Below are 13084 nucleotides of genomic sequence, written 5' to 3'. Positions count from 1 at the left end.
AAAAAATGGGCCGGCTCCTAACCTTTTATTACTGCTTTTTCAAATCAAGATAACATTAGAACAAAGAAAAAATGATAATAGGAGTAAATTAGAATGTTGCTTAAAATTGCATGCTCTATCTGAATCATGAAAGAAAAAAATGAGGGGTTAGTATCCCTTTAATCACTTGCCATTTAAAGTATAGGATACTCTACATTTGCATTGGGCAATTTAAAATGCTTTGGTTAAATAGTTTAATTAACTTGTAATACCAGATCAAATTATATTAATTTTGCAAAGCTGAGCACATCTATAAAAATTGCTATAATGGCTATAATTCTCCCTGCCAACTCAGTCTACAGCTCTACGTTAATTACCTTTTTTGTTTTTCTGTTCTACACAATAGAAGATTTAAAAGTGTTTGTTTCGGTTGCCTTGAAGGATTTTACTATTGTATTTTTACTCTCCCATGTCAATAGAAACCAATAAACAGACACTTTCTAAATATCCTACTGAGTGAAACAGCGAATAACAAAGGAGTAAGCAATACATATATATTGTTCTGTGCCTTAAGAGAAATCTTCATTATGTATACATTGTTTTCTGTGTGAAGAGAAAAAACTTAGAAAGGGGATTACTTTATAACAATATATAGATTTGCTTTTGTGTGCAGCTGTCATTAAAAGTGGAATTTTCTAACATTTCACCAAATATTATATTGAAAATAAGGTAAACTTTATAAACATTTCTAAAGTATGTTAATATATATATATATTTTTACTAAAAACTAAAAACAAAACTTTAAGTTGAAAAGTAGTACACATTTTTAAAAATAATATTCAAATTTTCAACATATTAAAAAAACAAACAAAATATAAAGGCGTAACCTCATTGATATTGTGTGTTCAGATCCAGACCACCGCAATAAAGCGAATATAGCAATAAAGCGAATTAGACTAATGTTTTTGATTTCCAGTGCATATACAAGTTATATTTACACTATATTGTAGTCTATTAAGTGTGCAATAACATTATGTCTAAAAAAACAATGTACATTTATTAAAAAATACTTTATTGCTAAAAAAAATGTTAACCATCATCCTTCAGTGAATCATAATCTTGCTGTTGGTGTGTATATATGTGTATTCATGTGTATTTATAGGTAAATATGTTGGAAAAATGTAGCCAATAGATGTGCTCGATACAGGGTTGAAACCAATCTTTAATTTGTAAAGAGAGCAATATCTGCGAAGCGCAATAAAACAAGGTATGTATATAGTTGCTCAATTAAACTTGCAAATTTAAGATATAAAATTAAGTTCTTTATAGAATCTTATTTTTAAAGCACTCTGTTTTGCGCTCATGTGCTGACCTGATCAATGTGTGCACCTAATTTGCTCATCAGCCATGTCCTAGTAATAAAAGGAATTTATTTCCCTTTAAAGATTTTGCAAACAAATAAAAGGACATATGCTACACTGAATATACCATTTTGGTATTTTCATTGAATGCAAGGCTAATTTTTACTCACATTAGCCTAGATTTGGAGTTTTGTCGGTAACGACCCGAAAAACTAACGCCGGCTTTTTTCTGGCCGCACCATAAAAATAACTCTGGTATTGAGAGTCCACATAAAGGCTGCGTTAGGCTCCAAAAAAGGAGCGTAGAGCATTTTTAACGCAGCTTCAACTCTCGATACCAGAGTTGCTTACGGACGCGGCCAGCCTCAAAAACGTGCTCGTGCACGATTCCCCCATAGGAAACAATGGGGCTGCTTGAGCTGAAAAAAAACCAAACACCTGCAAAAAAGCCGCGTTCAGCTCCTAACGCAGCCCCATTGTTTGCTATGCGGTAACCCTTCCAACGTCTGCACTTAACACTCTAACATGTACCCCGAGTCTAAACACCCCTAACCTTACACTTATTAACCCCTAATCTGCCGCCCCCGCTATCGCTGACCCCTGCATATTATTTTTAACCCCTAATCTGCCGCTCCGTAAACCGCCGCTACTTACATTATCCCTATGTACCCCTAATCTGCTGCCCTAACATCGCCAACCCCTATATTATATTTATTAACCCCTAATCTGCCCCCCACAACGTCGCCTCCACCTGCCTACACTTATTAACCCCTAATCTGCCGAGCGGACCTGAGCGCTACTATAATAAAGTTATTAACCCCTAATCCGCCTCACTAACCCTATCATAAATAGTATTAACCCCTAATCTGCCCTCCCTAACATCGCCGACACCTAACTTCAATTATTAACCCCTAATCTGCCGACCGAATCTCGCCGCTATTCTAATAAATGTATTAACCCCTAAAGCTAAGTCTAACCCTAATACTAACACCCCCCTAAGTTAAATATAATTTAAATCTAACGAAATTAATTAACTCTTATTAAATAAATTATTCCTATTTAAAGCTAAATACTTACCTGTAAAATAAATCCTAATATAGCTACAATATAAATTATAATTATATTATAGCTATTTTAGGATTAATATTTATTTTACAGGTATCTTTGTATTTATTTTAACCAGGTACAATAGCTATTAAATAGTTAAGAACTATTTAATAGCTAAAATAGTTAAAATAATTACAAATTTACCTGTAAAAGAAATCCTAACCTAAGTTACAAATAAACACTAGACTATCAATAAATTAATTAAATAAACTACCTACAATTACCTACAATTAACCTAACACTACACTATCAATAAATTAATTTAATACATTGCTACAAATAAATACAATTAAATAAACTAGCTAAAGTACAAAAAATAAAAAAGAACTAAGTTACAAAAAATAAAAAAATATTTACAAACATAAGAAAAATATTACAACAATTTTAAACTAATTACACCTACTCTAAGCCCCCTAATAAAATAACAAAGCCCCCCAAAATAAAAAAATGCCCTACCCTATTCTAAATTACTAAAGTTCAAAGCTCTTTTACCTTACCAGCCCTGAACAGGGCCCTTTGCGGGGCATGCCCCAAGAAATACAGCTCTTTTGCCTGTAAAAAAAACATACAATACCCAAGCCCCCCAACATTACAACCCACCACCCACATACCCCTAATCTAACCCAAACCCCCCTTAAATAAACCTAACACTAAGCCCCTGAAGATCATCCTACCTTGTCTTCACCATACCAGGTTCACCGATCGGTCCAGAAGAGCTCCTCCGATGTCCTGATCCAAGCCCAAGCGGGGGGCTGAAGAGGTCCATGATCCGGCTGAAGTCTTCATCCAAGCGGGGCAGAAGAGTTCTTCCATCCGATTGAAGTCTTCATCCAAGCGGCATCCATCCGGAGCGAAGCGGCAGCATCCTGAAGACCTCCACCGCGGAACATCCATCCTGGCCGACGGCTGAACGACGAATGACGGTTCCTTTAAATGACGTCATCCAAGATGGCGTCCCTCGAATTCCGATTGGCTGATAGGATTCTATCAGCCAATCGGAATTAAGGTAGGAATATTCTGATTGGCTGATGGAATCAGCCAATCAGAATCAAGTTCAATCCGATTGGCTGATCCAATCAGCCAATCAGATTGAGCTTGCATTCTATTGGCTGATCGGAACAGCCAATAGAATGCGAGCTCAATCTGATTGGCTGATCGGATCAGCCAATCGGATTGAACTTGATTCTGATTGGCTGATTCCATCAGCCAATCAGAATATTCCTACCTTAATTCCGATTGGCTGATAGAATCCTATCAGCCAATCGGAATTCGAGGGATGCCATCTTGGATGACGTCATTTAAAGGAACCGTCATTCGTCGTTCAGTCGTCGGCCAGGATGGATGTTCCGCGGTGGAGGTCTTCAGGATGCTGCCGCTTCGCTCCGGATGGATGCCGCTTGGATGAAGACTTCAATCGGATGGAAGAACTCTTCTGCCCCGCTTGAATGAAGACTTCAGCCGGATCATGGACCTCTTCAGCCCCCCGCTTGGGCTTGGATCAGGACATCGGAGGAGCTCTTCTGGACCGATCGGTGACCCTGGTATGGTGAAGACAAGGTAGGATGATCTTCAGGGGCTTAGTGTTAGGTTTATTTAAGGGGGGTTTGGGTTAGATTAGGGGTATGTGGGTGGTGGGTTGTAATGTTGGGGGGCTTGGGTATTGTATGTTTTTTTTTACAGGCAAAAGAGCTGTATTTCTTGGGGCATGCCCCGCAAAGGGCCCTGTTCAGGGCTGGTAAGGTAAAAGAGCTTTGAACTTTAGTAATTTAGAATAGGGTAGGGCATTTTTTTATTTTGGGGGGCTTTGTTATTTTATTAGGGGGCTTAGAGTAGGTGTAATTAGTTTAAAATTGTTGTAATATTTTTCTTATGTTTGTAAATATTTTTTTATTTTTTGTAACTTAGTTCTTTTTTATTTTTTGTACTTTAGCTAGTTTATTTAATTGTATTTATTTGTAGCAATTGTATTTAATTAATTTATTGATAGTGTAGTGTTAGGTTAATTGTAGGTAATTGTAGGTAGTTTATTTAATTAATTTATTGATAGTCTAGTGTTAGGTTTATTTGTAACTTAGGTTAGGATTTCTTTTACAGGTAAATTTGCAATTATTTTAACTATTTTAGCTATTAAATAGTTCTTAACTATTTAATAGCTATTGTACCTGGTTAAAATAAATACAAAGTTACCTGTAAAATAAATATTAATCCTAAAATAGCTATAATATAATTATAATTTATATTGTAGCTATATTAGGATTTATTTTACAGGTAAGTATTTAGCTTTAAATAGGAATAATTTATTTAATAAGAGTTAATTAATTTAGTTAGATTTAAATTATATTTAACTTAGGGGGGTGTTAGTATTAGGGTTAGACTTAGCTTTAGGGGTTAATACATTTATTAGAATAGCGGCGAGATTCGGTCGGCAGATTAGGGGTTAATAATTGAAGTTAGGTGTTGGCGATGTTAGGGAGGGCAGATTAGGGGTTAATACTATTTATGATAGGGTTAGTGAGGCGGATTAGGGGTTAATAACTTTATTATAGTAGCGCTCAGGTCCGCTCAGCAGATTAGGGGTTAATAAGTGTAGGCAGGTGGAGGCGACGATGTGGGGGGCAGATTAGGGGTTAATAAATATAATATAGGGGTCGGCGATGTTAGGGCAGCAGATTAGGGGTACATAAGTATAGCGTAGGTGGCGGTCGGCAGATTAGGGGTTAAAAAATTTTTTTCGAGTGTCGGCGATGTGGGGGGACCTCGGTTTAGGGGTACATAGGTAGTTTATGGGTGTTAGTGTACTTTAGAGCACAGTAGTTAAGAGCTTTATAAACCGGCGTTAGCCAGAAAGCTCTTAACTACTGACTTTTTTCCTGCGGCTGGAGTTTTGTCGTTAGATGTCTAACGCTCACTTCAGAAACGACTCTAAATACCGGAGTTAGAAAAATCCCATTGAAAAGATAGGATACGCAATTTACGTAAGGGGATCTGCGGTATGGAAAAGTCGCGGCTGGAAAGTGAGCGTTAGACCCTATTTTGAGTGACTCCAAATACCGGCGGTAGCCTAAAACCAGCGTTAGGAGCCTCTAACGCTGGTTTTCACGGCTAACGCCAAACTCTAAATCTAGGCCATTGATACTAGGAAGGCACACTTAAAAGAGATCAGTTATATGACCTTGAACCGCGTTGCGAAATCTGCTGGCGCTTTATAAATAATTTATAATAATAATAATAATAATATATAGCACAGTAATTATATATATATTATTCTACAGACTAAAAACAATATATATATATATATATATATATATATATATATATATATATATATATATATATATATATATATATATATATATACTGTATATTTGTTAATTAGGCTATTTTCTTTGAATGTGGTTTTTTTCTCATCCCCAACATTGATCCAAATGCTTTTATTAGAAATTTAACCAACCCATATTTTTTCAATGGCAGCTTGCATGATTCAGATAGGGCATGCAATTTTAAACAACTTTCCAGTTTACTTTTATCATCAAATTTCATTTGTTCTCTTGGTATTCTTTGTTGAAAGCTAAACCTAGGTAGGCTCATATGCTAATCACTAAGCCCTTGAAGGCCACCCCTTATCTCAGTGTGTTTTGACAGATTTTCACACCTAGATAGCACTAGTTCATGTGTGCCATATAGATAACATTGCGCTCACTCCTGTGGAGTTATTTATGAGTCAGCACTGATTAACTAACATGCAAGTCTGTCAAAAGAACTGAAATAAGGGGGCAGTCTGCAGAAGCTTAGACACAAGGTAATCACTGTGGTAAAAGGTGTATTAATATAACAGTGTTGGTTATGCAAAACTGGGGAATGGGTAAATTGGTATGTGAATTGGTATGTGAATTGGTATGTGAATTGGTATGTGAATTGGTATGTGAATTCCCTGCATTCAACTCCTGCCAAATCCACTGTTTTGTGTCATTTGTATTGCAAGTCTCTCTATTGGTATGTCTCTGTAGTCTGTGTAATAAGTTATGTATTTAATTTGCATACAGAAGAGAGAAGCGCTCTAACAGGAACGAACAACAGCTCATCAGCTAGTTCTCTGGCGATTTACCACCTGGAGCATCCTCTTTTAGACCAGTGTGCCTTTCACATTGGAAAACTATCCTGAAGCATATCAGTCTGATCCCGCCAGTTAAGGTCAGTCCAGCCCCGAAATACCAGGCAATTCTCCTTTGAACAAGGAACATGACAACCCCAGACGATCGTTTCGGCCTATTGGGCCTCATCGGTGAGGTGCAGCCACATTCCTCTAAGCAAGCACTGGCCAAGGAGTCCATATCTGGTTGCCCCTAACACCCATAGGGAGACTTCCCCAGGGTCATAATTAATTTGCATACAGAAGAGAGAAGCGCTCTAACAGGAACGAACAACAGCTCATCAGCTAGTTCTCTGCTGTTACTCTGCTGATATCTTGGGGCCCATTTATCAAGCTCCAAACAGAGCTTGTGGGCCTGTTTTTCTGGCGAGTCTTCAGAAAGACCGCTGCTCCATAACCCTGTCCGCCTGCTCTGAGCAGGCGAACAGGAATCGCCGGAATTCAACCCGATCGAGTACGATCGGGTTGATTGACACCCCCTGCTGGCGGCCCATTAGCCGCGAGTCTGCAAGGGGTGGCGTGAGATGCTGGTGCAATGCTGAATACGGAGAGCGTATTGCTCTGCATTCAGCGAGGTCTTGCGGACCTGATCCGCACTGTCGGATCAGGTCCGCAAGACCTTTGATAAATAGGCCCCATTGTCTTTATCTATGTGATGTTCAAACCTTGTCAATACTTGTTATAATTCATACATTTTTAATTTCACTAATGTTATAACCCCAGCTTCCCCCAAATTCTATTGTCTGTTATTTTTACTTATCTCACCCACAATGAAACTTTCCCAATTGGCCTTTTGACTGTCTTTGATCATGTCATTACCTAATTTATTGTAATCAGCGGAATGCTCTGGCCTATAAATTTAACACTACTAAGGGGAAGCAATGCAGGTTTAGATAGCACTATTGTAAGATCATCTGTTCACATCTCTTAAAGGGACAGTATACACTCATTTTCATATAACTGCATGTAATAGACACTACTATAAAGAGTAAGATGCACAGATACTGATATAAAAATCCAGTTTAAAAACTTACTTAGAAGCTCTCAGTTTAGCTCGGTTGAAAAGATAGCTGGAAAGCCCACTGCAAGTGGGAAATAAGACACTCCCCCATCCCCCTTCTTTTGCTTATAAAAAGACCCTTTACACAAACAGGAACAAGCTGGAGAAGGTAGCTGACGGTATTCTGATAAAACTTTGGGGCTTGGTTAGGAGTCTGTAAATCAGAGCAATGTTATTTAAAAATAAGCAAAACTATACATTTAAAAAAAAAAAAAAACTTGATGGGCTATATAAATAGATCATCTACAAAACATTTATGCAAAGAAAAAATGAGTGTATAATGTGAATATTTATAAGTGAGGCATAAAGAATTATACAAGGATTGGACAAGGGATAAGGCAAGTTCTGTTTTAATACTGAGTTTTATACACTGTTTGACTATTTTGTAAAAATGCCCAATATGTTTATATTCCTCTTTGCCACCTTTTGTCTCTTTTACAAACTACTTTACTCTATTACTCCTTCCCTCTCACCAACTGCACTGTTCATTAGCCCATCTCTCTTAACCTCACCTTGCTTTTGTATTCATGAACTTCACACATTCCGAAAGATTCTCTCTCCCCCATGCACCTCATCACAAAAACATTACTGCAAATCTGCATCTCAGTCATCTCATGTCACTCTCCCTCTTGCTCATACTAGCTGCTGGTGACATCTCCCTTAGTCCTGCTCCCCCACAATTTCCTTGCCCTGCACACCCATGTGTGACCTTTAATAGACTTCAAAAACAAAACTCTGGTAACCTTAATCTTATTCCTCTTGCATCTATAGCCACCACCCCTTCACTTGTGCACTATGGAACTCTCACTCTGTTTGTAACAAGCTCACTTCTATCCATGACCTCTTTATCTCAAACTCTCTCAATCTTCTGTCTCTCATAGAAACCTGGCTCTCTCCTTCAGACACAGCTTCCTCTGTCGCACTATCACATGGGGGTCTCCACTTCAGCCACACTCCTAAGTCTGATAATAGACAAGGAGGTGGTGTTGGTATTTTACTTTCCTCTCATTGCACCTTTCAACAAATACAGTCCTTCTCTTCCCTCAAATTTTCTTTATTCGAAACACACAAATTCTGTTGAAATTCTTGAAACGCTTATTCTCTCCACTCTCTATACGTGTTGCAGTCATATACCGCCCCCTGGCTCCTCAACTCTATTTCTAGATCACCTACCTTATTTCCTTTCCTCAGATACCCCTGCCCTCATTCTTGTCGACTTCAACCTCCCTGTTGATAATCCCACTGCCTCCTCTGCAAAACAGCTTCTGCAACTCACTTCCTCTTTTGGCCTGTCACAATGGACTGACTCTCCCACTCACAAAGATGGTCACTCCCTTGTTCTGATTTTCAGTTATCGATGCACTATCTCAAATTTAACAAACTCACCTTTTCCTCTTTCTGACATTACATTCTCACTTGTAACATCACTTTCCTCTCTACAACTCTCCCTCCCTCTACCCCTCACACCAAACTTCACAGAAGAATCAAGTCATTAGATCAGCAACAGCTCGCTAGCTCTCTTGAACCTCTTCTCTCTTCCATCCCCTCCTTTTCCTGCCCTGATGAATCTATCTGACACTATAACTCCACGCTTACATCGGTCCTTGGCAATCTGGCCCCACATACCATAGCTCGGAAATCACACACTCATCCTCAGCCCTGGCATACTCCTCTGACACGGTACCTACACAGATGTTCCCGTACTGCTGAGCGACACTGGAGGAAATCTCGGAGTTCAGCTGACTTTCTTCACTATAAGTTAATCTTGAACTCTTACTATTCTGCCCTTAAAGGGACACTGAACCCAATTTTTTTCTTTTGTGATTCAGATAGAGCATGCAATTTTAAGCAACTTTGTAATTTACTCCAATTATCAATTTTTCTTCGTTCTCTTGCTATCTTTATTTGAAAAAGAAATAATCTAAGCTTTTTTTTGTTTCAGTACTCTGGACAGCAGTTTTTTTATTGGTGGATGAGTTTATCCACCAATCAGCAAGGACAACCTAGGTTGTTCACCAAAAATGTATCTAAACTTACATTCTTGCATTTCAAATAAAGATAAAGAGAATGAAGAAAATGTCATAATAGGAGTAAATTAGAAAGTTGCTTAAAATTCCATGCTCTATCTGAATCACGAAAGAAAAAAAATTGGATTCAGTGTCCCTTTAATCTATATAAACAACATTACTTCTCTACTCTTATCTCTACTCTTTCCAAACCCAAAACGTCTCTTCTCCACATGCAATACTCTTCTCCGCCCACCCCCATCTCCCACTACAACTTCTCTCTCAGCTCCAGATTTTGCCAGCTACTTCAACAACAAAATTGAATCCATGAGAAATTAAATTGGCTTGCAGCATATTACCAGTCTCCCCCCCCCCCAAAAGCTCACAATCATCCAAAACCCACATAGCCAAAAATTTAGCTCTTTTCCCCTTGTTACAGAGGAAGAAGTTTCTGCCCTTATACTATCCTCTCACCTCACTACCTGTCCCCTCAACCCCATCCGCCTTACAGTTACTCCCCTCCCTCTCCACTGCTATCCCCTTAAACCCCATAGCATGTGCGCCTACGAGCCCAGCTGTTTGTAGTTCACATTCATAAGAGCCAACTACAACAGTGCAACTTTCGGCAGGGCCCTATATCCACTTGACCCCTGTAAATGTTATTTTGTATACCACCTATGTTAAAAGTGCTGCGGAATCTGTTGGTGCTCTACAAATACCTAATAATAATAATAATAATATTGACTGAATAGATTGTAAATTAAAAATATTTAAAATTAATGTTAATATGTTTGATTATTTTTAATATTTGATAATATTTTTTATATTCACAGTTTCTGGGGAACGAGATCCTACTGAGCATTTTCACAAGCTCACAGGGTGAGGGTATACTAGTCTGTGATTGGCTGATGTCTGTCACATGATACAGGGGTCCAGAAAATGGGAGGAAAAATACATTTTACAGAATAAAATCTACATCTTATTTGAAATTCAGAGTAAATGCTATTACATTGCCTTTTTTATGTACTTGTTAATTATGTAATTCTACTGTATTGGGTGGTCCTTTAAGGGATGGATCTCAATTGATAACAGCTTTCACTCTTTACATGCCTTTTGCAGTCTTGGTCACTGGGTTTTGCTAGTTCTCAGTCGACGCTGTAAAGGGCTGATTGGATTACGCATTATTTTAAACTGATTTAGACTGATTTTATACAGGACTTTGGTGCTTTATGTAAATTTGTTAATTGTGTTTTTATTCAATACTATATGAATTGTATCCATTAGTAGCAAATAAATGATATTATATATTGCTTAATTTAGTACACAAGTACACAGTACTTGTGTATTTACCTGTACAATTTAATATTTCCATATATATATATATATATATATATATATATATATATAAACTGAAATTAAAATCCTCCATGTCTAAAAATTAAATCAATGTAAATATTTGCATAGGAAATTAGTACATCTAGGCAAGTATCCACGCTTGCTTTTCCCTAGAAATTCTTAATATACAATGTTTCCAATGCACAAGAGAATTGTGGGTAAGATATGCAAATTAGATATGCAAATTCTCAGTTTTTTTGCTTCAAAAATACTGTTTTGACACAGCGATCCTTTTTAACAGGATTATGACAGCAAACCAGAAATCACTCACTAGACAAGCCTGTTTTGTTCTTTTTGGAACTCATCAGTAGGAGATAGATTTCTGGTTGCAGCAACTTGCCTAGATGTACTAATTTCCTATGCAAATATTTACATTGATTTAATTTTGAGACATGGAGGATTTAAATTTCAGTTTTTTTATCTCCCCCCATAAATGTAATGAATTTTTGTTTTATATATATATATATATATATATATATATATATATATATATATATATATATATATATATATATATATATATATATATATACCCAACAGCAATTTAAAATATGGGGAGGCGAAAAGTGAGTTTAACGCTGCTTTTGGCCGCCCGCTGGTATTTAGAGTCATGTAGGTAAAGGTCTCACGCTCACTTTCAAGCCACGACTTTTCCATACCGCAGATCTCCTTACGCCAATTGCGTATCCTATCTTTTCAATGGGATCTTCCTAACACCGGTATTTAGAGTCTTGGCTGAAGTGAGCAGTAGACCCTCTACCGATAAGACTCCAGCTGCAGAAAAAAGTCAGTAGTTAAGAGCTTTCTGGGCTAACGCTGGTTTATAAAGCTCTTAACTACTGTGCTCTGAAGTACACTAACACTCATAAACTACCTATGTACCCCTAAACCGAGGTCCCCCCACATCGCCGCCATTATAATAAAAAATTTTAACCCCTAATCTGCCGACCGCACATCGCCGCCACCTACATTTTCCCTATGAACCCCTAATCTGCTGCCCATAACACAGCCGACACCTATATTTATTAACCCCTAATCTGCCCCCCCAACGTCGCTGCTACCTTACCTACACTTATTAACTCCTAATCTGCCGACCGGACCTCGCAGCTACTCTAATAAAGTTATTAACCCCTAAACCGCCGCACTCCCGCCTCGCAAACCCTATAATAAATAGTATTAACCCCTAATCTGCCCTCCCTAACATCGCCGCCACCTAACTTCAAGTATTTACCCCTAATCTGCCGACCGGACCTCGCCGCTACTCTAATAACTGTATTGACCCCTTAAGCTAAGTCTAACCCTAACCCTAACACCCCCCTAAATTAAATATAATTTGAATCTAACGAAATAAATTAAATCTTATTAACTAAAGTAAATCTTATTAACTAAAGTATTCCTATTTAAAACTAAATACTTACCTGTAAAATAAACTCTAATATAGCTACAATATAACAAATAATTATATTGTAGCTATTTTAGGATTTATATTTATTTTACAGGCAACTTTGTATTTATTTTAACTAGGTACAATAGCTATTAAATAGTTAATAACTATTTAATAGCTACCTAGTTAAAATAATTACAAAATTACCTGTAAAATAAATCCTAACCTAAGTTACAATTAAACCTAACACTACACTATAATTAAATAAATTAAATAAATTACCTACAATTAAATAAACTAAACTAAATTACAAAAAAAAACAAACACTAAATTACAAAAAATAAAAAAGATTACAAGAATTTTAAGCTAATAACACCTACTCTAAGCCCCCTAATAAAATAACAAAGCCCCCCAAAATAAAAAAATTCCCTACCCTAATCTAAATTACAAAAGTTAACAGCTCTATTACCAGCCCTTAAAAGGGCTTTTTGCGGGGCATGCCCCAAAGTTATCATCTCTTTTGCCTGTAAAAAAACCCACAATACCACCCCCCAACATTACAACCCACCACCCACATACCCCTATTCTAACCCAAACCCCCCTTAAATAAACCTAACACTACCCCCCTGAAGATCTCCCTAC

Source organism: Bombina bombina, chromosome 4 (genome assembly GCF_027579735.1).
Source record: "Bombina bombina isolate aBomBom1 chromosome 4, aBomBom1.pri, whole genome shotgun sequence".
Taxonomy (NCBI): Eukaryota; Metazoa; Chordata; class Amphibia; order Anura; family Bombinatoridae; genus Bombina; species Bombina bombina.
The sequence above is the reverse complement of the archived record's forward strand: the minus strand, read 5'-3'. Positions refer to the sequence as shown.